The sequence below is a fragment of the Coenobita brevimanus genome, chromosome 23 (assembly GCF_032717465.1).
Source record: "Coenobita brevimanus isolate Jiangsu-jjx chromosome 23, ASM3271746v2, whole genome shotgun sequence".
Lineage (NCBI taxonomy): Eukaryota > Metazoa > Arthropoda > Malacostraca > Decapoda > Coenobitidae > Coenobita > Coenobita brevimanus.
The window spans coordinates 18,005,790-18,033,653 of record NC_136976.1 but is presented as its reverse complement, the minus strand read 5'-3'; positions in this window follow the sequence as shown (position 1 = coordinate 18,033,653).

The window sequence follows — 27,864 nt, the reverse complement described above, 5'->3', positions numbered from 1 at the left end:
GACAGCTTTTCATTTTTAACATAGGGCTTTAAATGGATTTATGGGATCAAAAGTTAAACCGTTCGGACACACACAATTTCAGCTTCCATGTTCCTGCATTTCCAATACTCTTTCGATACTTTACACTAAGGTATGAGTATGTCAGTGTACTGTGGCTGAGTGGAAACCAGTCTGCTTTCATGTAAGAATTCAGACAATCTTTAATTTTCTTTGTCACGTCTTTCAATACTGCAGTTCCTTCCACCACCTTTTTCGCCATCCATTTCTCAACTTAATTTCCTCTGTCCCTGTTTCATATACAGTACTCCTGTTTTCCTACCATTTTTCTTCTCTACTTCTTCTTCTTCTTCAGCCTTCCTTACTTCCTTTTTTTTTTTTTTTGTCCTTCTTCCTGTTACTTTCTTTGTCACCCTCTCATGTTCTATCTTTTCTTCCACTATTCCATCCAGTCATAATTTCATTTCCATTGTCCATGTATCATTTCTGTTACTTTTCATCCCTCTTATCTCCTGCCTCCTTTTCCCTTTCGTCCTGCAGTCTAGTCTTCATCTCGCATTTTCTTCTTCATATCCTTTTTGCTGAAATTATATGTACTTTTGCTGTATCCTTTCATGTACCATTTCCACCATTAATACTGTTAACCTCATTTCCTGTCTCCCATTTAATCTCTTCCCCATCGCCTCCCTCTGTTCTCTTTGTTCCGTTATAAGTCCTTCATCTTTTCCATTTCTGTCTGTTGCAGCCTTCCTTCTATCATTTCCACCATTCACACCCTAACCTTCCTCCGTTCCACCTTAATCTCTCCATTTTATCGTTCCTTTTTCTGCATCGTACCCTGCCGTTTCTTATTTTATTTGAATCTGAATTGTTGTGCCTTTCCTTCCATCATTCCCATCACTTTAACTCTCGACCTCATTTCCACTGCCCTGCTTTCGTCTCTTAATCATCTACTGGACACCCTCTTTCCTCTCCTACCTACCCACCCTCAACACGCCAACCTCATTTTTGTTTTATTTACGCCACTGACTTTGACATCCAGTCCTTCAACTTTTATTTTACCACTGGCATTTGAATCGCTCACCCATTTCCTCTCTTCTGACCTATCTGTTAACCCTAATTGACTCCCAATTTTTCATGTCTGTCTATTCACCCTCATATACTTTTTCTTGTCCCATTTATTAACTTTAATTCACTACCCTTTTTCTCCTCTATCTATTCACCCTCACGTACTCTTTTTACCTTCGCCAATGAAGTTGGAGGAGGTTATGTATTCACGTATGTTTTTCTTTTGTTTGTTTGTCCACATAATATCTCCAAAAGTTCTCAATGGATTTCAGTGAAATTTTCAGGAGGGGTAGGCCATGGCCAAGAAAGAATTTATTAAATTTGGGGACGGATCCGGATCTGGCATTGGCGGAGGTATGCGCTCTGAGTGTTTCTAGTTTAGTCCCATGTAGTCACCCTCACGTAATTTCCTCTTTTTTTCGTCATCATACCCAGCTTCACATCGCCACTCTCATGATCATTTGTATTTATCATTGATTCTATCCTTCTTAACTTGTAAATCCTCCAGTTTGGGTTTCCACTGTCTTTAGAATTCCTCACTCCCTCTTTTCTCTTGCACCATCAACTCTCACCACTCCACTCACAGTGGCATTTATATTTATGGTATTAGAGCGCTTACTAGCACATATACCTACAGTAGATAAATATTCTAGCCTATCTCTTCGTTACTCGTTTTTGTTACTTAAATCCTTGCAGTGCAGTTTCTGTAGCCTGCGTAAATAAAATACAAGAGACAATGAACATGTTTACATAGAATTAAATTGGTAAGGAAGAGGTGTTTATCACGTATATCAATCCTCAAGGCCACCCATTTCTTTTCCCTCTGGTGTTTGAATTCCTCATTGATTTCACGTACCGTAACCTCCCCCTCACTGGTGCACTCCCAGCCTCTCACGCCCACTCTTACACTTTCCCATTCCCCCACTCCGACTCTCAGCCTCGTTATCTTCCTCCCACCATTTCACTGCCATTCTCACACATTCCCACACCCATTCCTTTCCACTTACTCTCACACCCACTCTCTAACACCGCTTAATTGCTACATTGCCAGACTCTCTCTCTCTGTCTCTGTCTGTCTGTCTGTCCGTCTGTCTGTCTGTCTGTCTGTCTGTCTGTCTGTCTCTCTCTCTCTCTCTCTCTCTCTCTCTCTCTCTCTCTCTCAATCCCACACCTTCGCCTATATGCTACACTCACTCTTTCACACCCTCGCAATCATTCCCACTCCTACACCCAGTCTCTCACACACTTCTTTAACTCCCAGTTAAGAATGTTCACTCCTAAATAATGCGTTTCTGTAGTTTATATATATTTTTCCCCTTTTTCAGAGTCTGGAGGACTCAACCGCAAAATAACATCGATAAAGACTGCTGACTTAATGCTACTTTCTATTTCAAGGAAATATTGTAGAATAAGATATCCTTTCCCTCATTTCTATTAAATTTCCATAACAGCTTTTCCATGCTGCTCGGTGGTCCTTCTCACTATTTCCTGCCAGCTTCGGCTTGCCAGAGGTTCGGTACGTCGTGGGGGGGTGGGGAAGAGGGAAGCCTTCCTGCATTTCGACCCTTGTCGTTAACTGATAGGATAGATTTGTTAGTCAAAATCTTTCCTACAGCAAACGGACGCAAAAAGACCAAGAGGTCTGTTGCTGTGTCCCTTCCTCTATACTCCTTTGTACACTTTGTTACCCACTCTCACACCCACTCTCTCACTGCAGCTCTTACCCTCAGTAATTGCCAGCCTCCCACGCCTCTTTGACCTTCCAGTATTCCAGGCTGAAACATTGGGTTATCCATGCTTTCCATCTTGGTGTGTCTCTTTGCTTTTTTCTTTACCTTCATCTTTTTACTTAATGCTGCACTTCCCATTTGCATTATCCTGTTTACCGCCATGAATTGTTCCGAACAGCTTCCTAATTTCCCAGACACCCCTCCCCCTTTTTCTCTTTCTGTATCTATCCCTCTATCTGTCTATCAGTATTTCTCTTACTACCATACACATGTCTGTTCTCTTTGCTCTGTCTGTGTATGCGTCTCTGTATGTCCGTCATTACTACAATAAATTTGACTTCCTCTCCCTTCTCTTTGTTATCCCTTTCTCTTTCTCTCCAACTCTCCCTCTTCTTGTTCCATTCCCCCTTTCTGCCATTATCTCTCTTTTTGTTCTCGGTGTTCCTTTCTGTCTCCCTTTATTCATCATCTTTTCTTTCGCTCCGCTCTCTCCTTTCTCGCTCCCTAGGTTTTACTTTACCACATACGTGGGTCATACATACAGGTGGGGTAAGCCTCACTCACTCAAGCCTTTTGATCTCTTTCAGTCCTCCCCACACTCCCTGACATCCAATCTAGAATCTCTCCCTTTCCCTTGCATTCTCTCTCATTCCTCCTTTTTCCTGCCTATTCTCCCCGAACTTCTATATGCTCACTCTTCTTCCATTCCCTTTATTTTTTTCACTCCTTTTTGCCTTCTCTCTCCCTTCTGTCTTTTCCTGCCTATTCTTTCTTCTTTTCTTCGGCCTTCACTCTCCTGTGTATTTTATTCTCTTCCCATTAGACTTGCTGTATTCTCTCCGCACCTTCTTTACCTCGCTTTGTCTCCCTATGCCCCCCTCTCTCTCTGTCTGTTCACTTTAGTACTCTTCTCTGTTCAATCTTTCTCCTGCTTCTTTGTTACTTTTCTCCTTTTATCCTCTTTGTTTCCCTTCATATTTAATGCTTTGTTTCCTGTCTTCCAATTTTCAGTCTTGTCATGAATTATCTATTCTCTAATTTAACTTTTTCGCATCCTTTCAAACCTCATGAACTGTTCTAACCTCCAGTGTTCATATTTCTTCTTGTTTCTATAATCAGGTATTTCCTTTTAATCATCAGCTCTTCATATCATCCCTATTGCGTTGTGTCCTATCCTCCAATGTCTATCTTCGCTCATGTCTCTAAATTCCGTTCTCTCCTTTTGACTCCTTCGTTTCCCATCAGACCTGCTGCATCGCCTCCCCTCCTACATTACAAAGTCTTCCCATCTCTTCTCACCTTTGTTTGTTCCAGTCTCATTTCCTGCACACCTTCTCATTCTGGAGCTTATCATGACTCCTTGCCCCACTCTCCTTTCCGATCCACCTCCGCAGTTCCATTCACTTCATCCCATCTTCTCTCACTCTCAGCCTTCCTCCATCCCATTCCCTTCAATAGTCTCCTTCCGTCTTCCCTGACTTATCACCTTCTCTTCCTTTCCAAGCCAGTCCACGCTAACTGCTCCTCGCTTCTCCCTCCTCCTCGTCTCTTCCTCTGTCTTCCTTTCTCCTCTCTCCCCGTTATCATTCCTCATCTACTCTTGGTCGTCTCATCTCATTCCTTCTCGCGCTTTCACTGCTACATCTTTCCCATTTTCCTTCGTTTCTCTCTCTCTCTCTCTCTCTCTCTCTCTCTCTCTCTCAATCTTCCTTGACTTACACTTTCCTTCTCCTTCCCAGCCAGTCCTCGTTAACTCCATGCAGCTTCCTTCACCCTCTCTTTCCCTCTGTTCTACTTCGTCTTGTCTTCGTCACTGCTACGTTGTTACTCTCCTTCTTTGTTCTTCTTTAATTCCCCTCTTCACCCATTCCTCCTCTTCTTTCTCCTCTTCTTTTCTATTTCCACCATCACCCTTCCCTTCCCAGTTTCTCTTCCTCCTCCTCCTCTTCTCAGTAATTTACTCCGCACCCCCTTTTACCATGTCCTTTTCTGCTTCATCCTCTGGTTCCTTTTCCTTCTCCTCCTCTTCTTTCTCCTTATTTCTGTTTCCACCATCACCATTTTATTCCCAGTTTCTCCCTCTCACTCCTCCTCTTTCCTTCTCTTGTTAACACTTCCTCTTCCTAGCCAGACTGCCTAGGGAACAACTACTGCTACTTCCCTCCCTTTCCATGTTCATCTCTCCCTCTTTCTCCTCATCCTCCCTAAAGTTTCACTTCTACCTCCCCCCCCCCCACCTTCCGCTCACTTCTTGCACACTTTTTTCCCTCCTACTCTGCACCCCTTTTCCCTTTCCTTATTTTCTCATCATCATAATCATCATCATAATCATCGGCCTTTTTTGCCCTTCATCCCCCACCCTCCACCCTTCTTACTGAAGTGACAGCCGACTTTATAACAAATAGTATCGAAAGGACCGAGTGGTGTGCTGCTTTATGCCTCCCTTTATACTGTACTTTATATTTTGTTGTCCTTTTCTACCTTCCCCCCCTCCTTCTTTGCCTCTTCCTGTTTCTCCTTTTCCTTCTCTTCCTGTTCCTTCTCTTCCTTCTCTTCCTGTTCATCATCATCATCATCATCATCATCATCATCATCTTCCTGTTCCTGCCTGTTCCTCCTCCTCCTCCTCCTCCTCCTCATAGGTCTCAGCTTTTCATTTTCTTCTTTTCCTCATTTTCCCTGTTATTCACTTTCACCCACACTCCTGCCCGCTCCTTTCCACCTCACTTTCTCTTCGTTCCTCATCCGTTTCTCACCTCCCATATTCACCTTCTACTCTCAGCCATTCACCCTTCACAGATTTTTTCTTTCCTCCTCATCAGTTCATACCCCTCCTCTCTTTTCCCATCTCCTCCTCCTCCTCATTTCCACTGCACTTTTCATTCCCGAACCACTCCCACGCATTCCTTTCCATCTTACTTTATCTGCCCTTCACTTTGTTCTCTAAGGCGACTCTCGATCCAACGTGTGTATCTCGGTACAAGCACAGTCAGGGATAGAAATTCACCTACTGCTCCACTGTGTTTACATTCAAGAACTTTCGTCACTTTCCTCTCCGATGAATCATATCAGCGAGAATCATTTGGGGACAGAAAATATATCAGACCACTCTCAGGTTAGGAATATGAGCCATCAGAGGAAAGCGAAACGCACTAGCTGAAATATCGGGCTAACTTTTATCTCTTATTCTGCTCACTCAACTATACTTCGCCGATATACTGAATGCAAGGATATGCACCTCAATACATTCATACAGTCTCGTATTTTCCCACGGCTTCTTTAACTGTCAGGGTTGAAATTAGTCTAATGCCGATTTTTCTCCACAGTAATCCTTCAGAGCAATTTCGACGAAAATCTGAGAGCCTGAAAATGCTGTGATCGACACATCATCTTAATATATGCAAAGTTTCGACAGCTTCAGTTCCACGAGGCTCTTTTTCTTTATTTTTTGCTGCCTTCGAACATTTATTTAGCTTCGAAGAGACTTGACAAGCTGCATTGATTGGACATTGTAAATCAGTTACTTCAGTACAGCGATCTTTCCTAACTTGAATAAAATCGCCTGAGAGCAAGAATAAACTTCAAATGACTCCTGGGCAGTGAAAGACTTAGGTTTTGTGTTAAAAATTGATCTTGTGTGTATTTTTTTATAACTATCCGATGCATGTTGTTTGTATTTCGGCACAAGTATGATCCAACTCATCCTCACGGAAAAACTGAAGGCAAGAAAGACACTATGGCACAAATTACTTACTGTCTGCATCGTTCTGTTACGCTTTAAACACTGCCATCGTAAAAATTAGCTCTTCTCTCCAGTACTGTAGCCAGTAGTCCTCCAACTCATCCGCGCTTAAATTCTGAAGAAGAAAATGCACCTCGACGTACTCTCCTCACGTCTTGCAACTTCATGCTTTTAATACGTGTTAAGTACCTGTATTCCCTTCAGCCTAAGGCCTGGTGATTATATTCAGCTGAGAATGCATCGTAGGAGAGTTAATGCTGTCACTATTCTCTCTCATGATGCTGACATCTTTAGTATTCTGTTCCAGCAAACACTAGACGGCTTCGGGCAGTTGGGTGGGAGGCGTAGGAGCAACTTTAGGCGTCTATCCATTTTTCTACGTAGTTTTTCGCTTAGAAGTTGAGCAAAGTTAATGATCTGAAAGAATACCTGTGAAAGTAACGCTAGCTTTTTGGAGCCGCCCCGCTACCCCTCCTTACATTACCTATTTCACACATTTCCCTCCCCACCTCTTTCCCTTTCCTCCTCATCTGTGCGCACACACACACACACACACACACACACACTCTCTCTCTCTCTCTCTCTCTCTTTTTCTCCCTCTCACACCTCTCCGTATTCCCTATCTCTACACCTTACCGATCACTCCCTCGTCCTTCCTCATATCTCTCCCTTACATTCTAGTATTCCCATTCCCTCTAATCTCCTCTTCCTCGCCACGCCTCCGACCTCTGCTCCCCCCTTTCATCTCCCCCTCCCTCCCCATCCCAGTCTTTCCCCTTCCCTCCCTCCACTTCTCCCTATTTTACTTCCGTCTCCTTCGTGCAAAAGACACCTACATCTTTTCCTTAAGTAATTTTTTGTTCTACTTCCCTTGCTACAGCTCCTCTTAGCCACTTTCCTTCCCACTACACATACCTTCCTTTTTGTCTCCTTTAACCTTTCTTCCTTCTTCCCTTCTTCCTCATCTTAATAAACCACTTGATTTCTTTATCCTATATTCTTTCTCTCTCTCATGTCCCACTTCTTCCTCATGAATATCTGATCACACATACCATTCTTGTTTTGTGTCCTCTCATTTATTCACTCTCCTTTTATTCCCTCTTAAGATTGTATTCAACTGTTAGTTTTTATCTGATATTCACATCATTCTTTCTATCTTGTTTTCCATACTTTTTTCTGTTCCTTAAGCACCTCTTGTTCCACATGAATATACTTTCTTTTTTCCTTTCTCCTTTACATATACCTTTATTGTTGGTGTATCGCCTACTCTAGCCTCTCTCCTCTTTAGCTTTCATCATTCTCATGTATTCCTGATTCACACTTTTCGTCTGCTGATCATTATCGTCTGTACAGTATGCACTTCTTCTTTCTGTTTGTCGTTAATGTTTTGTCCTTTTTTATTGATTTTGTTCTTCCTATTCCTTTGCTGACTTACATATACTTTTCATTCGGTCAACTGGGTCTCCATCTCTATCCTCTCTCCCTTATTATCCGCATTTTTTCTCTAAAAATCATCTCTATTTTTCGCTTTATCTCTCTTTTTTCCCTTGTGTATTATTGTTCATCTCTCGTCTGTGCTTCTCTTCTTATTCTTCAGTCGCTTCTCCTATTGTTGATTTGCTTTATAAATACTTATATTTTAGTTGTGTCCTTTCTAATGCCCGTCTTCCTCTTCCATATTCGATTTACACATACCTTTCTTTGTGTCTGCTGTAAGTTCTTTATCCTCTGCCCTCTGATATTCTTCGTCATGTTCGTCTCAAATATATATTATTTTTATCGAACGCCTTTAGCAGGGTGAGGCAGTATAATTCGTGTGTGTGTGTGTGTGTGTGTGTGTGTGTGTGTGTGTGTGTGTGTGTGTGTGTGTGTGTGTGTGTGTGTGTGTGTGTGTGTGTGTGTGTTGCCAATATATATCTAAAAGTTGTTAACGAATTTTCACCACACCCTTAGGAAATGGCAGCTATGTGGATGTATAGAAGCCTCTTATTTTCGTGAGGATTTGATCAATGACGACCGAATGCCAGTCGCCGTGTATCAAATTGCATAGAAACGTGGGTGGCAAAGTCCGGAGAATTTATCAAGATTTTCGTGTATTATTATCACCCGCCTTTAGCAAGGTGAGACGATATAGTTGTGTGTGTGTGTGTGTGTGTGTGTGTGTGTGTGTGTGTGTGTTCGCAAAATATCTCGAAAAGTTGAGGACGAATTTTCACCAAACCTTCAGGAAAGAGCAATTATGTGGATAAGCAGAACTGATTATATTTTCGTGATGATCAAAGACGACCGATTGCCAGCCGACATATATCAAACTGCATTTAGGCAATCTGTCAGCATGGGATAGCGATATTTTCTTCAAATTTGGTTTGTAGGCAGCTTGTGGCGGGCGATTAGCATTCAACCCTCGAATGCTTCCCTCTTTTAAACCATGTATTTTTCCCTTTATCCCTTATTTTTATTGTTTCATTTCGTCCTTCTAAATGAAGCTCTTATTCTTTTTTCTGATTTACAGTTAACTTTCTTGTTTATTATATCTCTCCTATCAGCCTTTGACCTGTATACTTCTCTGTTTCCACTTCGTTACATCCACAAAGAATTACACATTTGTGCACAAAAGTGATTCTTTGTTGTCTGTGTTTTCTTTCATCGTTTTTTTCCTGTATAAAGACTTTAACTTGTTCTTGCACACACTTGCCTCATTGTTTGCATTTTCCTTTTTTCTTTTTTCCTGTATTAAGATTTTAACATATATACCGGTATGTACACACTTGCTTTTTTGTTGTCTGTTGTGTGTTTATCAGTTTTCCTGTTGACTATTCACCTTCCTCTAAAATCGCATCTCTTGTTTTTTATCTGAGTTGCTGTCCTTCCTGTACCGGTAATAATGTACCATTCTGTTTCCCTTGCTCCTGATCCCGTACCTCTCCAGCCTGTAGCCTAGATAATTTAGCAGTCCCTGTTTCCATCACCCGTGTACCCCTCCGTTGTGCTCTTGTATTTTTTCTTTTATGCTACATTCTTTTCGTTTCCTTTCAGTGGCACATTTTACTTTCTCCTATCTTCCGGCCTTTGTATTGCGTGTTTACTTTTTTTTAATCATATGCTCTCTCTCTCTCTCTCTCTCTCTCTCTCTCTCTCTCTCTCTCTCTCTCTCTCTCTCTCATCATATTTCATCCATAACTTCACTCCTTTTCATTTTCCTTTTTCCTCCACCCTCTTTTCATTTCATCCCTCTCTTCCTTCTTTATCAATTTTCTCCCATCTCCTTTTCCATATCTCTTGCTTAGTCCTCTTCGTTCCCTCCCCCCTTCCCTTTCATCTCTGCTTTTTATTGTCTGTTTTCTCTTCCCTCCCTCCACCTTGCTTCTCGTCCTTGCCACTACCTAACTTCTTCTCCCAACTTCTTCCCGCACCCCCCCTTCTTTATTTTTCATTCCCCTACTACTCCACTTTTTCATTTTCAAAAATTCTTTTCTTCCTCATGCACTTATCCACTTCCTTTCTTTTTCACTCATTTTTTTTTATCCTTATTTTCCTTTCCTTTCTTCCTTCCTCCTTCCATTGCTCCTTCATTTTCCTCTGTTTCTTACACTCTTTTTTTTTCTTTTCCTTCACTCACCTACAAAACCTACTCTCCCCCTGTTCCCGTTCCCGTCATACCCTTTTGCTCTTTTTGCTTTTTTTTTTCGACTCATCCTTGCTTTATTCGTCGTTTTATCCTTCACATCTTCACTTCTTCTCTCGTTTCCTCGGCGTTTTTCCTTTTTCCTTCCACTTCCCTTCCCCATTCAGCACTGATCATGACCTTTGTTTAATCCTTGTGGCTCACTATTTTCTCCCTTGCTCCCCCTTCTTTCTTCCTCTTCTTCCCGTCCCTTCTCTATTACTCTCTTCTTCTTGCATCTCACCCACTCATTTTCCATACCTTTTCCTGATTGTCCTTATCTCATTTCCTCTCCGTCTCCTAGTTCTCCTCCGTCCTCTTCAATTTCTTCCTTCATTTTCGTTCCCTCCATCTCTTTTCCCCTGTCTAAGTCCTATTTTTATTTATTTTCCTTTTGTCGGCTGCCTTATTTTTGCAGTGCCATTTCTCCTCTATAACATAATTTTTTTCCCTCATCTTTTCCTACTGTTATTTTGCTATTTTATTTTCGTCTCTTCCATTAACCTATTTTATTCTCTATTCCTCTCTCTTCTTTTATAACCCAATTTTCTCTCTCTCTCCATCCTCATTTGCTTAAGTGTCCATTTCTCTCCACCTTTTCCCTTTTCTCTTCCTCTTCAACTTCCTTTACCACGGTTTTGCTACTCTTATTATTGCACCATTCTTTTCGTCCTTCCCTCTCTACCTCTTCCTTTTTTTTCTTTTCTTTCTTACACTGTTAATCTTCTTCCTTTCTTTCTCCCCTCCTTCTCCTTCCCTCTTATTCTTATCCTAAATTTTCTTTTATCGTCTTCATCACGGGAGTTGCATAATGCCTTTTCTCTTTTTCCCTCCTTTACTTCTTTCTCTCTTATTCCCCTCCGTTCTCCTCCTTCACTTTATTACTCCCTTTCTCATTTTTATCTTTCCTCCTTCTCCACCTCGATTACTCTCCGTTTATTCCTTCCCCTCCTCTCCTTCATCACAACTACAGCTTTATCGTGAGTGGTTGTGATGACTCCCTTTCTCCTCTTTCATTTCTTCAATTCCTACCGCACCTTCTTCTCCTTCGCTTCTCCTCTGCTTCTCTTCTGTTCTCTTTCCCCGCTTCCTACTTCTCTACATCCCCCCCTTTTCCCCCCTCCTTCCGGTCCCCGTTTTTCCTTGCACTCCTTCCGTTCCTCTTCTTCGTCGTCTGTCACCATAACTACAGCCTCATTATACGGAGGTTTTTGCAGTCTCCTTTTGTCTTCCATTTTTATCTTAGCCTGCCACCCAAATTTTCCTCCCTTTTCTCCTTTGCACCCTTCCCTCTTGCTCTCTTCTCCCACCCTATCATTTTTATTCTCCACCTGACGAAGTCAGAAGAGGGTATTGTTATCGCTGGGGGTGAACAAGAGGTGACGATATTTTCGCTTCTGGAGCAAATCTCAGAAAGTATTCACTATAGAGTCATGAAATTTCACAAAGTTATGTGTCTTATAGTGAACTAGTGCCTTTTGATAGGTAGAATGCCCTCTTACTTTTATATTTAATAATGAAAAAGCAAGAAAACAATCATCAGATTTCAGTGCACCTGCAGAAGGAATCATACATATTAAGGAAAAATGGTTGTTTATTACCATGGATAAACTGCTGAACATTTTAAGTTTTAATGTGTGTTATACAGAGGGGGGGTTGGGGGAGGGCCGTTATGCGCTTGGTTAGGTGTGCAGGGAGGTGGGGGGTATGTGCTTGGTCAGTTGGAGAGTTGCAAGAACTTTGCATTGCCTATGTTTATTTTTCTTTTCTTGCTTTGCCTTCATTCTATTTATTTTTCTCCAATGCACATCTTCCGACCCAGTCTTCTCTCTCTATTTCACCTGTGTCTTCCACACCGGATTTCCCAATTTCCTCCTTGAATCCTCCCTTCCACCACTCCCACGTCCCTTATTCAGTCACCTATTAATCCTTCTCATCTTATGCCTGTCGTCCGTCTGCCTAACTTCCTGTCTACCTGGCTTTCTGTCTGCCTGTCTGATTGCCTGTTTGCCTGTCTGCCTATCTCTCCTGTTTGCATACTTTCATGTAAATCTTTTGCTTTCCTCTTGCTTACCAGTCTCTGTCTGTCTTCGTGTTTTCCCCTCTGCCTGTCTTAGGCTATGCCAGTTTCTTATCTGCCTGTCTTACGGTGCCTTCCTGTCTGCTTGTCTTCCTGCCTGATGAACTACCTGCTTGTTATTTAAGATTTAATATGTAGCAAATCTTGTAACAAAAGTCTTGCTTACGACCAAACAAATATGATCTAGTTAAAACACACACAACACAAACGTTGCAACTTTTTAATTAGTTTTTTTCCGGACATGAGGGAAGATATTTTAGGGAAACCTTTGTCCCATCGTTCTTCCAACTTTATGCCCCTTTCCTCTCTATCCTTTCTCATGTCCATTACCAGATTTTTCCCCTTCCAGTTTTTACGCGTCTTTACACTTCTCGTTTACTTCTAGCGCCTTCCACTTCCATCCCTGAAACTTTACATGCTTTTAACATCAGCCCACATTCTTCGTTAATCCCCAACATATATATTTTTTTCTTTACCCTTTCTTCCCATTTTCCATTAATTTCTTTCATTTAGGGTTCTTCCGTTGTCCTCGCTTACCTGCCTCGTTTTCTCTTTAGCCTTCAATGTCTATTTTCCTTACAATTTCCTCCATCATTTCCGCCATTTTCCTTCCTTCGTAGTTCTTCCCTTATGCATACTAATCTGTTTCAATAAACCTGCAAATCCCTTTTCCCTTTTCCGTGACTTTTATTCCCCACTGTCAATGATTTCTTTCCTACTATCTTCCATTTCCCAAACGTACGTGTCTCTCCTTTCCTTACTTTCATTCCCTTGTGTTACGGCTATAATTATTACTCCTCCGCCTCATCCCTCGTGAACTCCCATCTTTTGACTGAAGTCAAGCACTCGTCCACCTCACGCTACCAGCGCTCCATCTGTTGACTGGATTTGATACTACTAGTTTCCCAACATGTCACCTGACTTTCCCTCCCTTTTTCTGTGTGAAGCGAGGTTGCCTGATTATCTGGTTTCCCGCGCAAGTTCAGTTCACACTCATCCTCTGCCCTGGGAATATCTTAGTGAACCACTCCTGACCTTTACCTGGAAGCCTGTGTTATAGGGAACCCATCTTCAACGCCTTCTTTTGCTGTAAACCATGAGTATCAGTTTTCTCCTTGCATTAGTTCATTAATCTTCTGATGGTGAATGGCTTTAGGTATTTATATTGTTTTTTTCTTAGGTTTAGTTAGGTTTAGGGTTGTAATTATTGTATGTTTAGTTTGTTAAATTAAATGAATAATCAACCAAATCATTATCAATCTACCCTGTAGTTTGTCTAGTTGCATAGTGTTCATGATCCTTCTCTTTTCTTATTGCTTTCCATGGGTCTTCATAGGGTAGATACAGTTAAATACTCCCCATGGATCGTAATAAATGGCGACCACGTGACAGGACCTATTTCAGCTAGACAGACATTTACAGTAATGGTGTTTTGAGGGGTTGCTGTTGCTTGTTCCCATAGATTTTAAACTTTCCTTGATGTATTTAGCATTTTTGGTATTAGTGTGAAACTTGTTTCCATTCGATTTAAAATCCTTGATGCAATAAACATTTTGGTATTTGTGTGAACTTGTCAGCACATAGGTTTATAGGTTCAGGAGTCTTCATAGAACTTATCTTTCATTTTTAACGAAATACAGGGTCGTTATAAGTTCTATCAAATGTGGGGAATATATCCGGATCGTTTATAATGCCGTATCCCACGCTCCAGTGAGGTCTACATCTGCTAGTTGCGATAGGGCAAGTGGCTAGTTTGATACACTCACTCTTCCAAGTTCCAGATTATTCAAGAATCAAAGTTGTTTTGTCTTATCCTATAATCAGGGGTAATCCGGATCATGCTAAAAGCCGTCATCCTCTGCTCTTAATCATAGACAACGACTTTCGTAAGTTAATATTTTGGTCAAGGCTCTGGAAGTTTCCAGGACTTCAAAGAGTTTTCTTCCTGTAATCTGTGTCTAAAATATAACTTACCATAATTTTCTCATACATTTTAATCATGTTTGACCTTCAAAAATTTGTTGAAAATCCTAGCCATGAGCAATTAAAAGACTTAAAGAAAGATGAGTGGAAAAGCATTGCTACCTACTTCCAAATAGAAATTGAATCTCGTATGACAAAAGAGGTCTTAAAACACAATTATAGAGTCTTTAGTTCAAAGGGAAGTCCTGGGGGACAGAGGCTATTGATGTTTTGACTCCTATGAGTTATTCCTTTCCTACTAGGGTTGATAATCCTTATTCAACTCATACTAAACAAGGACACAGTGACCCAGTGGAGATGGAAAGATTAAGATTAGAATATCAGCTTAAGATAGAACAATTAGCTCAAGAAGAGAGAATGAAAACAGAACAATTAGCTCAAGAAAAGATAATGAGAACAGAACAATTAGCTCAAGAAGAGAGAATGAGAACAGAACAATTAGCTCAAGAAGAGAGAGTAAAAATGAAAGAATTACAAATAAGAGAGCTTGAAGCAAATGCAAATTCAAACCTTAGGGAAAAGGAAATTGAATTGAGAGAGAAATTAACTGCGTTTAAACCACACAAGGAAGCTGCTTTATTGCCTCAGTTTGATGAGAATGATGTGGATGGATTTTTAAACACATTTGAGCACATTGCCAAGAAAAATGAGTGGCTTGAAACAACTAACACCTCAACATTTTCAGACCTGGTTAATCTCATGGTTTTGGAAGAGTGGAAGAGTAAGTTGCCATTCACCATCCTGAAGCATGTGGAGGAGCAAGGACAGAAGGATCTCATGAAAGCAGCGGAGTTGGCTGACGCCTATGATTTATTGATGGGATCTCTAAATAACAGGAGTGGTTCCATCTCAGGTGTTAAGTACTCCTCTGGTGTAAGCTCCGGTATGGTGGGTGGTAAGCAGAGCTCTTCACACTTGATGCCTTGGACTCAAAATATCTCCAATATATCCTGTAGTTATTGCAAAAAGCCAGGTCATTCTATCCAGTCCTGCAAACACCCTAATTGTAAAACTTCAAAAAACATGTTTAACCCCAAAGAAAAATCTCCTCATGAAATTGAAAAGCCAGTAGTGACTTATGATTCAAATAAGCCTCATCAGAATTCCTTCCTTCCTTTTATGTTTCAGGGTACAGTCTCACTGAATAAAGATGATGAGTCATATCCCATTACTATCTTGAGAGATACTGGAGCATCTCAATCAATTTTGGTCAGAAATGCTATTCCTTGTGTATCTAGTGCCTTCACTGGGGAGAAGGTGATTTTGTCTGACCTTTCATCTAATCCCTCCTATCCCTTAGCTGAAGTTTATCTCCAGTGTGACCTTTTATCTGGAAATGTTAAAGTAGCTGTCAGAGAAGACCCTTTGCCAGTCAAGGGATCTCATCTGCTATTGGGAAATGATTTGGCAGGAGAACTCATTGTGCCTATGGTTTCAGTGGTTGAAAACCCTTTAACTGAGAGCCCAACTGAGATTCTAGATACTGTTGCTCCCCACTTATTTCCCTCCTGTGTTGTAACTAGGTCACAGAAGGCTAAAAAGAACAAAATCAATCCATTACCACCACCTGCTCCCAAGGAATATCTGCTGGATCAGACTATCTCAAAAGAAAACCTAATTAAAGCTCAGAAGGCTGATCCATCACTTGCTACCCTGAGACATGCTGCAGTCGAAGGTAAAGACCTAAATACATTGCCTTGTTTTTACTTCCATGATGGCGTTTTGATGAGAGCTTATAGACCACCAGAACTAAAACATCTTGATACCTGGTCAGAAATCCACCAAGTTGTGATTCCCAAATCTGTCAGACAATCCATCCTTAAACTGGCTCATGACGGGATAGCTGGTCACCTAGGGGTCTTAAAAACTTACAAAAAAATCCTACAACATTACTATTGGTCAGGTCTTAGAAAGGATGTTTCTACTTTTATAAAAACTTGTCATGTTTGTCAAGTGGCTGGTAAACCTAATGAACAGCTTAAGTCTGCTCCACTCCATGCAATTCCTGTAGTGACAGCACCTTTTGAAAAGGTAGTTATTGATTGTGTGGGACCTCTACCTAGGACAAAGAAAGGTAACCAGTACTTATTTACTATCATGGATACTGCAACAAGATACCCTGAAGTCTATCCTCAGAAATATCACCTCTAAAACTATAATGAAATCCCTGCTTCATTTGTTCACTGCATTTGGCATCCCTAAAGAAATCCAATCGGATCAAGGGACGAATTTTACCAGTAGGCTTTTCAAAAAAGTTATGGAGGAACTAGAGGTTAAACATGTCACTTCCTCGGCTTATCACCCACAATCCCAGGGCTGTTTAGAAAGGTTCCACCAGACCTTTAAATCAATGTTGAAAAAGTATTGCTTGGAAAACCACAAGGAATGGGATGAAGGCATAGACTTTCTTCTTTTTGCTATAAGGGGAGTGTCCTCAGGAGTCTTTAGGATATTCTCCATTTGAGGTATTATATGGACGACAAATAAGGGGTCCCTTGAAGCTTCTGAAAGATCAGTGGTTTAACAGCACTACTCAAGAAAGTCCATCTGTATCTCACTATATTGATAATTTAAGATCTAGATTATCAGAAGTCAGAACGATTGCTAAAGATACCTTATTAAAGGCTCAGTGTAAAATGGAAAGACTTCAACATCCATCGTCTGTTGCACACAGTTACTCCCCAGGAGACAAGGTCTTGCTCTTTCTTCCCATTCCAGGTAGTCCCCTCAGGAGTAAATTCACTGGCCCATACGTAGTTGCCAAAAAACTATCAAAGTTGAATTATGTAGTACACACCCCAGATAGACGTAAAGACTCTCAACTTGTTCATGTGAATTTAATGAAACCTTATTTTACTAGATGCCCAGAGGAGCACTATGCAGAGAGAAATGAGATGAACCCTGTACTGTTTGTGGGAACGGAGCCAGAGCCAGAGCCAGAGACTTCAGACTTGACAAACCCAGAATTGGACCTACCCCAACCGTCCGGTAACCTACCTAACAGCATGATCATGGAATCTCTATGTGATTACCTATCAAGTTTGACCAACATACAAAAGGATGACCTAGAATTGTTATTGAAGTCTTATCCTGAAGTTACTGCTGATTTACCAGGGTTTTGTGGTCTCTTAAAACATGACATACGGTTGGTTAGCGATGCTACTAGTCCAATTAAACAGCCAGCATATCGTCTTAATCCTTTAAAAATGAAAGTAATGAAAAAGGAAGTTGAATTCTTAACTGCTAATCACCTTGCAGAACCAAGTTTTTCTCCTTGGGCTTCCCCATGCCTTTTAGTTCCAAAACCCGATGGAAGCCACAGGTTCTGTACAGACTATCGTAAAGTCAATAAGGTCACTGTCTCTGACTCTTATCCCCTACCACTCATAGAGGACTTAATAGATTGCATAGGAAACTCCGAATTTATTAGCACAATAGATCTCCAAAAAGGCTATTACCAGATAGGTATGACAGACAGAGCTAAACTAATATCTGCTTTCATAACCCCATTTGGGTTATATCAGTACACTGTAATGCCATTTGGGTTATCTAATGCTCCGGCCACATTCCAGAGGATCATCAACTTCATCACACAGGATTTGGTTGGGACTTCAGCTTATCTGGATGACCTTGTGGTGATGGCTGACCAGTGGGACGAACACCTGACACGTCTCCATGCCCTCTTCAACAAACTAAAAGAAGTAGGATTTACCATCAACTTAGCTAAATCTACTTTTGGAGACTCTACAGTAACATATCTTGGACATGTTGTGGGACAGGGGCAAGTTCTACCGAAGGAGGCCAATGTGGAAGCAGTTCTAGCGTTCCCAACTCCAACCACCAGAAAGGAAGTCATGAGGTTTTTGGGGATGGCCGGTTTCTATCGTCGTTTTTGTAAGAACTTCTCCAGTGTTGCAGCTCCACTGACTGATCTCACCGCACTTCGAACCCCCTTCAAGTGGACCTCTGCCTGCGAGACTGCCTTTCAACGTCTGAAAACTTTTCTTGCCAGCAGACCTGTCCTCAGAACTCCTGACCACTCGCAACCTTTCCATCTTCATATCGATGCTAGTGGAGTTGGGGTTGGTGCTGTTTTGCTGCAAACCAACCCAGTGAGTGGTGTTCTCCATCCTATTGCCTACTATTCGTCGAAGCTGAAAGGACATCAACGGGGCTACTCCACAATTGAGAAAGAGGCTCTAGCTCTCGTGCTAGCAATCAAGAAGTTCGAGTGCTATCTTCGCCACCATCCTCATCCTACTACTGTCTTTACGGACCACAATCCTCTTGTATTTCTCCAGACTATGAAGAATTCCAATCAACGGATTCTACGATGGGCCCTGCTTGTTCAGCCATTTAATCTTCAAGTTCAGCATATAAGGGGTGTTGACAACATTCTCGCGGATACCCTGTCGAGACATCCCATCGAGGCTACAGAGTAATCTACCTCCTTCGTGCTTCCACTGCGTAGGTCTTTGTGGGGGAGGTGTTACGGCTATAATTATTACTCCTCCGCCTCATCCCTCGTGAACTCCCATCTTTTGACTGAAGTCAAGCACTCGTCCACCTCACGCTACCAGCGCTCCATCTGTTGACTGGATTTGATACTACTAGTTTCCCAACATGTCACCTGACTTTCCCTCCCTTTTTCTGTGTGAAGCGAGGTTGCCTGATTATCTGGTTTCCCGCGCAAGTTCAGTTCACACTCATCCTCTGCCCTGGGAATATCTTAGTGAACCACTCCTGACCTTTACCTGGAAGCCTGTGTTATAGGGAACCCATCTTCAACGCCTTCTTTTGCTGTAAACCATGAGTATCAGTTTTCTCCTTGCATTAGTTCATTAATCTTCTGATGGTGAATGGCTTTAGGTATTTATATTGTTTTTTTCTTAGGTTTAGTTAGGTTTAGGGTTGTAATTATTGTATGTTTAGTTTGTTAAATTAAATGAATAATCAACCAAATCATTATCAATCTACCCTGTAGTTTGTCTAGTTGCATAGTGTTCATGATCCTTCTCTTTTCTTATTGCTTTCCATGGGTCTTCATAGGGTAGATACAGTTAAATACTCCCCATGGATCGTAATACTTGTCACACACACACACACACACACACACACACACACACACACACACACACACACACACACACACACACACACACACACACACACACACACACACACACACACACAGTTTATTATAGACTTTCAGTATTTCTTCACACTTCTTGATATATCCGATCCTCTTCTTCTCGCTCTCTCTTTCACTCCTTTCCCTCCCCGTCTTCCCTCGCATCTTTCTCTTCTTCCTTGTCCACCTCCCTCTTTTACCTCTCTCCTATCTCCATCGCCTTTCTCAGGCCTCCCTCCCTTACCTCTTTCTCCCTTTCCTCCCTTACTCCTCTCTTTCTCATCTCACCCTTCCGTCACTCACCTCTCTCACCCATCTCTTCACCACTTCTCTCACCCATCCCTTCCTCACCTTTTTCGATCTCCTTTCTGTTTATAATGCACTTTTCTCTGTCGTCTTTCATCTACCAAGTTTTCTGTCTTCATCCTTTCCCCTCCTCCTTCCCCTTTTCTGACTCCCTTAGTTTGTTCCAGAATAAACTGTCTTTGTCACCCCTCTCAGGTCCTTCTTTCTTGGATTCTTTTCTGTATTTACAGTGTTGTTTACTGTTTCCGTCTATTGTCTTCCATATCTACGCTGTGTGGCCCCCCTCCTCCTCCTGTCCAGTTATATCCATGTTAATCAGTCTCTTCCCTTCCTTCCTTTCTTCTTGTGTTTCCAACTTCCTGGATTTGTTTCTTCCCTTCATTATCTGTTTACGATTTTTTTTACTTTTAACATTCTCATTACGTTCCTTTCCAAAGATAATCCGATTTTAACCATTGTCCTTTCCTTTTTTTCCTTCCTTTCTTACATCTCACTTATCTTACAGTTATGTATTGTATGTCAGGACGTTTTTCTTTCATTCTCCTGCCCTCTCACCAGCGCCTTCTCTCCCACCCCCACCTCCCTTCCTTGCCTTTTCTCTTAAGCACTTTTTAGTAGGTGGTGGCAACCATCATCCACTTACTTGATGCATTGCTCCCTACTTCTTCCTCCACCTTTATCACTCTTTTTCTGTACCTGCCCTCCTCTCTTCCTGTTTGTCCCAACTTTCCTGTCGTCTTAACAGTCACTTCTTATTACTCTTCCTTCCAGTTCAGATGGCTTTACACCCAGGAATCAATATAGTGGTTGTCTGTTACCCAGGAAACCATTTACAACTTTGGGTGGTAACCATGTAAACAAATAGCGGGGTGTTGTGGAGCCAGCTGTGGTGCCACAGTTAACTGGGTGAAGACACATGTGGCAGTGTGGCATCCATCCAGGAACCAAACTTCCATACCCATCCCCTAGCCTTGCTACGGCGCTGTATGTCACAAGAGAACATCGGTTCACTGCACGGGACAGCCCTGCAGGAGCGATTGCTTACCTACGGTTGGTGGATCTGCTCGGCCAGACAGACCGGAGTTGATCAACAAAAACAGCAAAACTTCCTTTCCTAACTATTCTTTTCTGAACGTTGTTGTTTTTAGCTCTACAGCCCCACCATCTGGTTTCCCCTCTCCTTTCCTCCCACTGTCTGGAGATACGCTGGTTTTCCCCTCTCTTCTCCTTTTCTCCCTATACCTCTTACCACTGTCCTTATCTCTTCATACATTTGTCATAATCTCTCGTTCTCCAGCCCTTTCATAAGTGCCCTCTCTCCCTGCTTCTCTTTCGTTCCTCTTTTCTGCTTTTCCTGCGTGCACTGCCCATTTCTCTGCTATTTTTTTCTGCGTGGTTGTTTTTGACTTTCGATTCCAACTCTTTCAGTATTTTCCTTCCCTCCTATCATTCAGGTCTTTTGTACATTTTTTTTTTTTGCTTCTTTCGTCTATCCGGCGCCCTCCTCCCTTTCATTTTTCCTTTCATTAGCTTTTCCTCAATCTCTTTCCCGATCTTTCTCCTTTTCTCTCTCCTTAGAATTTTTTTTTTCCTCTCATCCTTCCTTTGGTTAGTTTTTTCTCAATCTCTTTCCTACTACATTTTCTGTTTTCTTATTTCGTTTTCATTCCATCGTCTCTGTCCCCTACTCTCTCTGCATTCATCAGTTTACTTCCTCTGCTTCCTTTTTCAATCTTTTCCTCTTTCTTTCTCTGTTAATTTTAGTTTTTCCATTGTAACTATATACAGAGCGTTTTATCTACCTCGGGAGTGGGTTACCGTGTTCAAATGATTTAATTTCCTCTCTCTCTCTCTCTCTCTCTCTCTCTCTCTCTCTCTCTCTCCTCTGCATACAATCGTAGCTCTCCGTGGCTTCCACGTTAATCCCATCCTGCTTTGAAGTGTTTGTCTTTCTCGTATCATTTTCTTCCATCTTATCGTCAGTCCACATTCTGTTTATTTCCTACCTTCTTATTTATTCATTGTTCAGCTTTTTTTTTTTTTTTTTCATTTTGCTATCGTCTTTCTCATATTTCCCCTCTCTCACTCTCTTGTCTTTCTCCTTCAGCTTTAATCGCTTCCTACTTCGAAGTACTATTCTCTCTGTCATCTCATCATTTACTTCTTTATTCATACTTTTCCTTGTCGTCTTTCTGTCCTTTACCGTCGCTTATTCTTTTTCACTTTCCCTAATTTTCCTTAGCCTTCCTTTTACTCCTCTCTTCATTTTCTTCTTCTCAATTCCATCCTTCTCTTTCCCCCCACATCCCTTTACTGCCAACCGTCCTGTTCCTCAGTATCCTTCTTTATGTTCTGTATTCTTGTCTTTTTCTTTTTTCACCCTTTTGTTCATACTTCCCTCAGCTTCCATTTTAATCCATTCCTGCTTTCACGTACCAGTCATCCTCTCGTCCTTTTTTTCCCCCTTTTTTCCTTACATATCCTTTCATCTTTTTTCTTCTCAAACTCTCACAATCGTTTCCTTCCTCCTTTCCTGTCATACACGCAATAAATAAATAGATAGATAAATAAAAATATGTATACATATATATATATATATATATATATATATATATATATATATATATATATATATATATATATATATATATATATATATATATATATATATATATATATATATATATATATATATATATATATATATATATATATATATATATATATATATATATATTGAAAGGCAGAATATGCATATAAACCGTTTTGCTTCTCTGGATCCCAAACCCTACTTCAAGATCCCTACCATCTTGAGGAGGCAATAATCGTGGGATTATTGATGATGGATAGACGTTCACTTGCGCCTCATGTATATTAAAAGAAAAATGCGCAATAAAAAATAAGTGGCGAATATATCTCATTATTGCCATTCAAGGCTTCAGTGTTTGTAAAGGAAATAAATTATCAAACTGAATATACCCTCAAAGCTCACTTGAAGACCACTCGTGCTGATGCCTGAGTGGGCGTCTTCTCTAGTCTGGCTGGCTCCCAGGAGGGTTGCTTGGACATGGAGTCTTCTTTATTCAGACTTTTACCAAGGGAGAGGAGGATAGGGAGAACCAGACGAGATGAGGCTGGGGGTAAAAGTTGGTTATTATTGTATATGGAAATGCATGTACGGTAATAGATGCTGTATGGAAGCTTGTGCGTATCTGCTTTTGCATCTGTTGGTCCCATTGCTTTTAGTCTGAAATTCTACTTTTTTTTATATAGTACGAACACCCAAATAAACGAGTAGTAATGTGTATCGTCGCCCTCTTTGACCTGTCTGCGCCCTCGTGATGGATTGAGTCCTGGACATTCACATCAGCAGCTCCAGCATTCTCCCTAACAATTGTACCGACAGGGTGTGAGAGAAGGTTTATCTTAAGGTGGGTTCATGCTTTCATCCTCTCTCAGTAGGGATCTCAGGTGCCGCTTCATTCGCACTAAAGTGCTTCTGAAAATGATTTTATTCTTCTCACGTGAACTGCACTGACTACAAATGTTTATAGCACGTGCCTGTTGTGTCGCTCAGTATGGTAGGGCTGTGTCCGAGAGCAGATTTATTAATTCAGAGAATTATGTGAGGTGGAGGAGGAGGAGAGGTGGGATCTTAAGGAAAGTACATGAGAAATATGCATTATTATGTATCACTTGAACGTAGGGGTGGTAGATGGTGGCGGTCATCGTCCATTCACTTGATGTATTGCTGCCTACTTTATCCTTCATTTTTATCATTCTCTTTCAGTGTCTGCCCTCCTCATTTACTTCTCCCTGTCCATCCTGTCACTCTGTCATTACTCTTCTTTCCACTTAAGGTGGCTCTACACTGAGTGACAAGCCTGATGGACCCCCTATAACCCAGGAAAACATTAACAACGCTGAGTGGTAACCATGTAACCAAAAAATGGGGTGAACTGGAGCCTATTATGGTGTCCGTGTCAAGTAGATTAAGGGACGTAAATGCGCATACCATCATCTAACCAAACCTACACACTTGTCACCGCGCATCGCTGTCGCGAGGTGCTCTCAACTGGAGAGAAATATCAATTCTCTACACGTTACGGCCTTGCAGGGGCAGTTGCTTGCCTGCGGATGATTGGTCTGCTGGGCCAGACAGACTAGGGATGATCAATAAAAACTTGAATGTAGAACTACCGCAAATTAGAGGGCTAAGAGTGATCACAACACACACACACACACACACACACACACACACACACACACACACACACACACACACACACACACACACACACACACACACACACACACACACACACACACACACACACACACACACACACACACACACACACACACACACACACACACACACACACACACACACACACACACACACACACACACACACACACACACACACACACACACACACACACACACACACACACACACACACACACACACACACACACACACACACACACACACACACACACACACACACACACACACACACACACACACACACACACACACACACACACACACACACACACACACACACACACACACACACACACACACACACACACACACACACACACACACACACACACACACACACACACACACACACACACACACACACACACACACACACACACACACACACACACACACACACACACATATACTTCTATTCAGTTTTAACATTATTTGAGAGTCCAGCAGCAAAAGATTGGAAACTGCACTTTTACGAGCGAGCAATGTTTACTTAGTTTTGGAAATGAGTGGCTCGCCCCGGCCCATCCCTACCCGACTGTCACGTCAAGCAGAAGCTAATAACTTTATTCCTATGTGAAGTTGAGCTGAAACTGTTTCTGCATGTGATACATTCATTCATTAAATTTTGTTATCAACTAAAAACTCACCCATAAAAATGTATGGACCCCTTGGATGCTCAGGTTTTCCAGGGGAGTGTTCGGCTCAAATCGGTGATCGCCTTAATTACGAAATCAAATTAAAAATGGTTTTCCGTCGTAACACTGTTTTTTGGCGTCAGTTCCAGCATTTAAATATCGGAGATTCCGCCTATAATTTTATTTCAGAGGGAAAGTGTGATAACATGGTGCTCGCTCGCTCATCACGCTCTCACAAAGCGCATTTTACTGGTTTTTCTACACCCCATTATTATTACTCTCCTGTTCGGATTTCTTCATTATCCGAGAAGCCCCAGTTAAGAACGTCCTACATTCAAAATAATTTTTTAGTGTTCCATTTTTACAGCTAGTTACAGTACCAATCTTCCAAAATAGTAGCCTAAATTATTCTCATTCCGTTACTGTAAACTACCCATTCGTACTACCTCAATACCCCAGAAACCACAGTCACATTCACTACGTTTCTCCTACAACCGTCTAAACATTCTGACTTTCTTTTATCCTCTACTCTTCCTCCATAATTTCGATAATTCCTACACTGTCATTGTGACCCTTCTCATCCGTTCTACCCCTGCATCCTACAAACCACAGTAACTATTCTCCTGCCACAGCCGTTTTATCACCGTGACAATATTTTCCCACTACTGACTACTGTTCTGCCAAAATCGTTTCGGTACTATTCACACTTCCATATTACGGTATTACCTTTCCCGTCTGTACAATCTGAACATCAAAAAATCAAAGTTACCACCTCCCTTCCACTTCCATCAAAATATGAACCCATCATACAACCAGAGCACAACAAGAGCCATACATAAGCCTCCCCACTCCATCAGCCCTTACATAATTCTGCAAAATACTTATATCTGTTATGCCATCCAGATACTTATGGGAGAGGAAGTTTGCATGTAAGAAGAGAAGTAATCTGTTGCCTGAGAGAGGCGAAATCAGTTCTGCCTTGAGCAGAGAACAGACTGATAATTTGAATTTGAATAAGCAGACTTTAAAAAAATCCACCGACACGTCATACATCACCTGTACTAATACCATCTAAGCAGTCCTGAATGAAACAGCTTAACAAATATTCACAGTATTGACAGTTGGCATTAGTGCCGAACTGGTGAACTATGGAAGTGCATGATACATAAAAGGAGTGTCAGTTCACAGAGAATGGGCTGCCAGCTCTGTGCCCGGAGTCTTACAGGCTGAGAACCAGAATGAGCCATCAGACAGTGCAACATTCACGCCCACCAATTAGTTTGACAGAATCTCTGATTATGTATTGTGAACTTGACCTTCGACAGACTACTCTCAAAATCGAATTATTCAATGCTTTTTAACCTTTAACATTTCCATGAAGCTTGGTTCAAATCAGGTGAAAACTGTCTGAACTGGCTTGAACTCGCCTTACCATCCATTCTTCACTCTCCCAACGTCACCCACTCTCCTTTCTCATGCATACACAGCCATAGCCCTCACCCTCCCTGCCCATCAACAACACAAGCAGCCACCTTTGCCTGCACCACCATCCACCTTCCTCTCAGCCGCACACCACCACCACCAGGTTTCCCCATCTCATGCTACTACCATCTTCCCAACCCCACCATCACCATCGCACCCTCTCCAAACACCATCTTGCTCACTACCATTATAGTTGCTGCCTCTCTCATGCCCTGCAGGTTATTTATGGCAGGGAAATATCCAGGGCGTGTGATCTAGCCGATTTTATATTGGAAGTTTGGTGTAGGCCCAGATTTTATGGCCACTACAATACTTTACAAATATTTGGAAGGCTGGGAGGGCTGATGGGAGGATAGAAAGAGGGAGCAGCAGGAGGAGCGAGAGGTGAAAAAAAAAAAAAGGGGGAGGGGGAAGGAAGTGAGGGACGTGAGGGAGAGAGGGGAGAGGGGAGCAGAAAGTAGGCGAAAGAGGAGAGGGACAGAGGGAGGGAGGGAGCAGAAAGTAGGCGAAAGAAGAGAGGGAGGGAGGGAGGGACGGGATGGTAGGTAGGAGGTGACTTGTTGGAGGAGAGAGATTGACAAAAAAAAAAAAAGAATGTAGTTGCAAGAAATAAAGTACTGGTGGGTGAGGAGGCCAGGCAGAGAAGAAGGGGGAAGGGGGCAAGTGAAGAATAATGTAAACCAGAAAAGATGATGGTGAACTGGATTGGAAGATGGGAAGAATGGCACGAAAAGAAAAAAATAGGCTTAGGCAAGAGTAGGGAAGCAAGGGAGAAATTGAGCTAAAGACAAAAGAGAAACGTGCACTTCTCTCTCTCTCTCTCTCACTCTCTCTCTCTCTCTTTCTATCTCTCTCTCTCTGTCTTATAAACTTCTCTCTGTTCACTTTGCTTTCCTTCCATCCTTCCGGGCTTTCCGTAATTCCTGTGCAGTTGTTGTTGTCAGTTTTTATTTCTCTAGACTAACGGCTCACTCTCTTCCGTAATCAAATCTCTATCTTCCTCCTGTTCGCTTAATATTTCTTTGTTTCCATACCACTCCCTTATTCTTCCCTGACCTACATTTCCCCTCATCCATCCCTCCATCTCTCTTCCTTCTTGTCATGTTTATTTTTTTCCCTCCCGTTCTTTTTTTCTCATTCTCCAGCTTTCACTTCCATTTTTCCTCCGTTTCTCCCTTCTCAGTTGTTTTTGTTGTGACTTTCCACCTCCCATTTTCTCCTCTTCGCGTCTCTCTTCCCTTTCCTTTTCTCCCCCTAGTCACCCTTCCCTTCCACTTTTTCCTCTCAGTTCCTCCCTTCCTCCCTCCCTCTTTTTTTTTTTTTATCTTCTCGAAGTCTCCTTTTTTTTTTTTTTTTTTTAACAACAGAACAGAGGAAGGAAAAACAAATGAGTAAAAAAAACAAATCCATGCACCAGATTACTGGTGTCCTCTGTTCATAAAATATCTGTAACAGTTAGACTTGAACAGCAGTAGGTTGAAGTTTGGAGGGAAACAACTCTGGGGAAGCGAGTTCCAGAGAGCTGCAGTTCGGGGAATGAAAGAATTCTGATAGGCAGAAGTTCTGCAATATGGATGAGTGACATTCCAGTCATGAGCGCTACCAGGTGCCCTTGTAGCACGAGGGAAGGCATGGAGAGGTGGCACCATGGACTCAACTTCGTCTGAGCATTTGCTATAGAAATATTTGTAAAATAACGCAAGGGAGGCAACATTCCTTCTTACTTTTAGAGGAGGTAGTTTATTAGTAATAG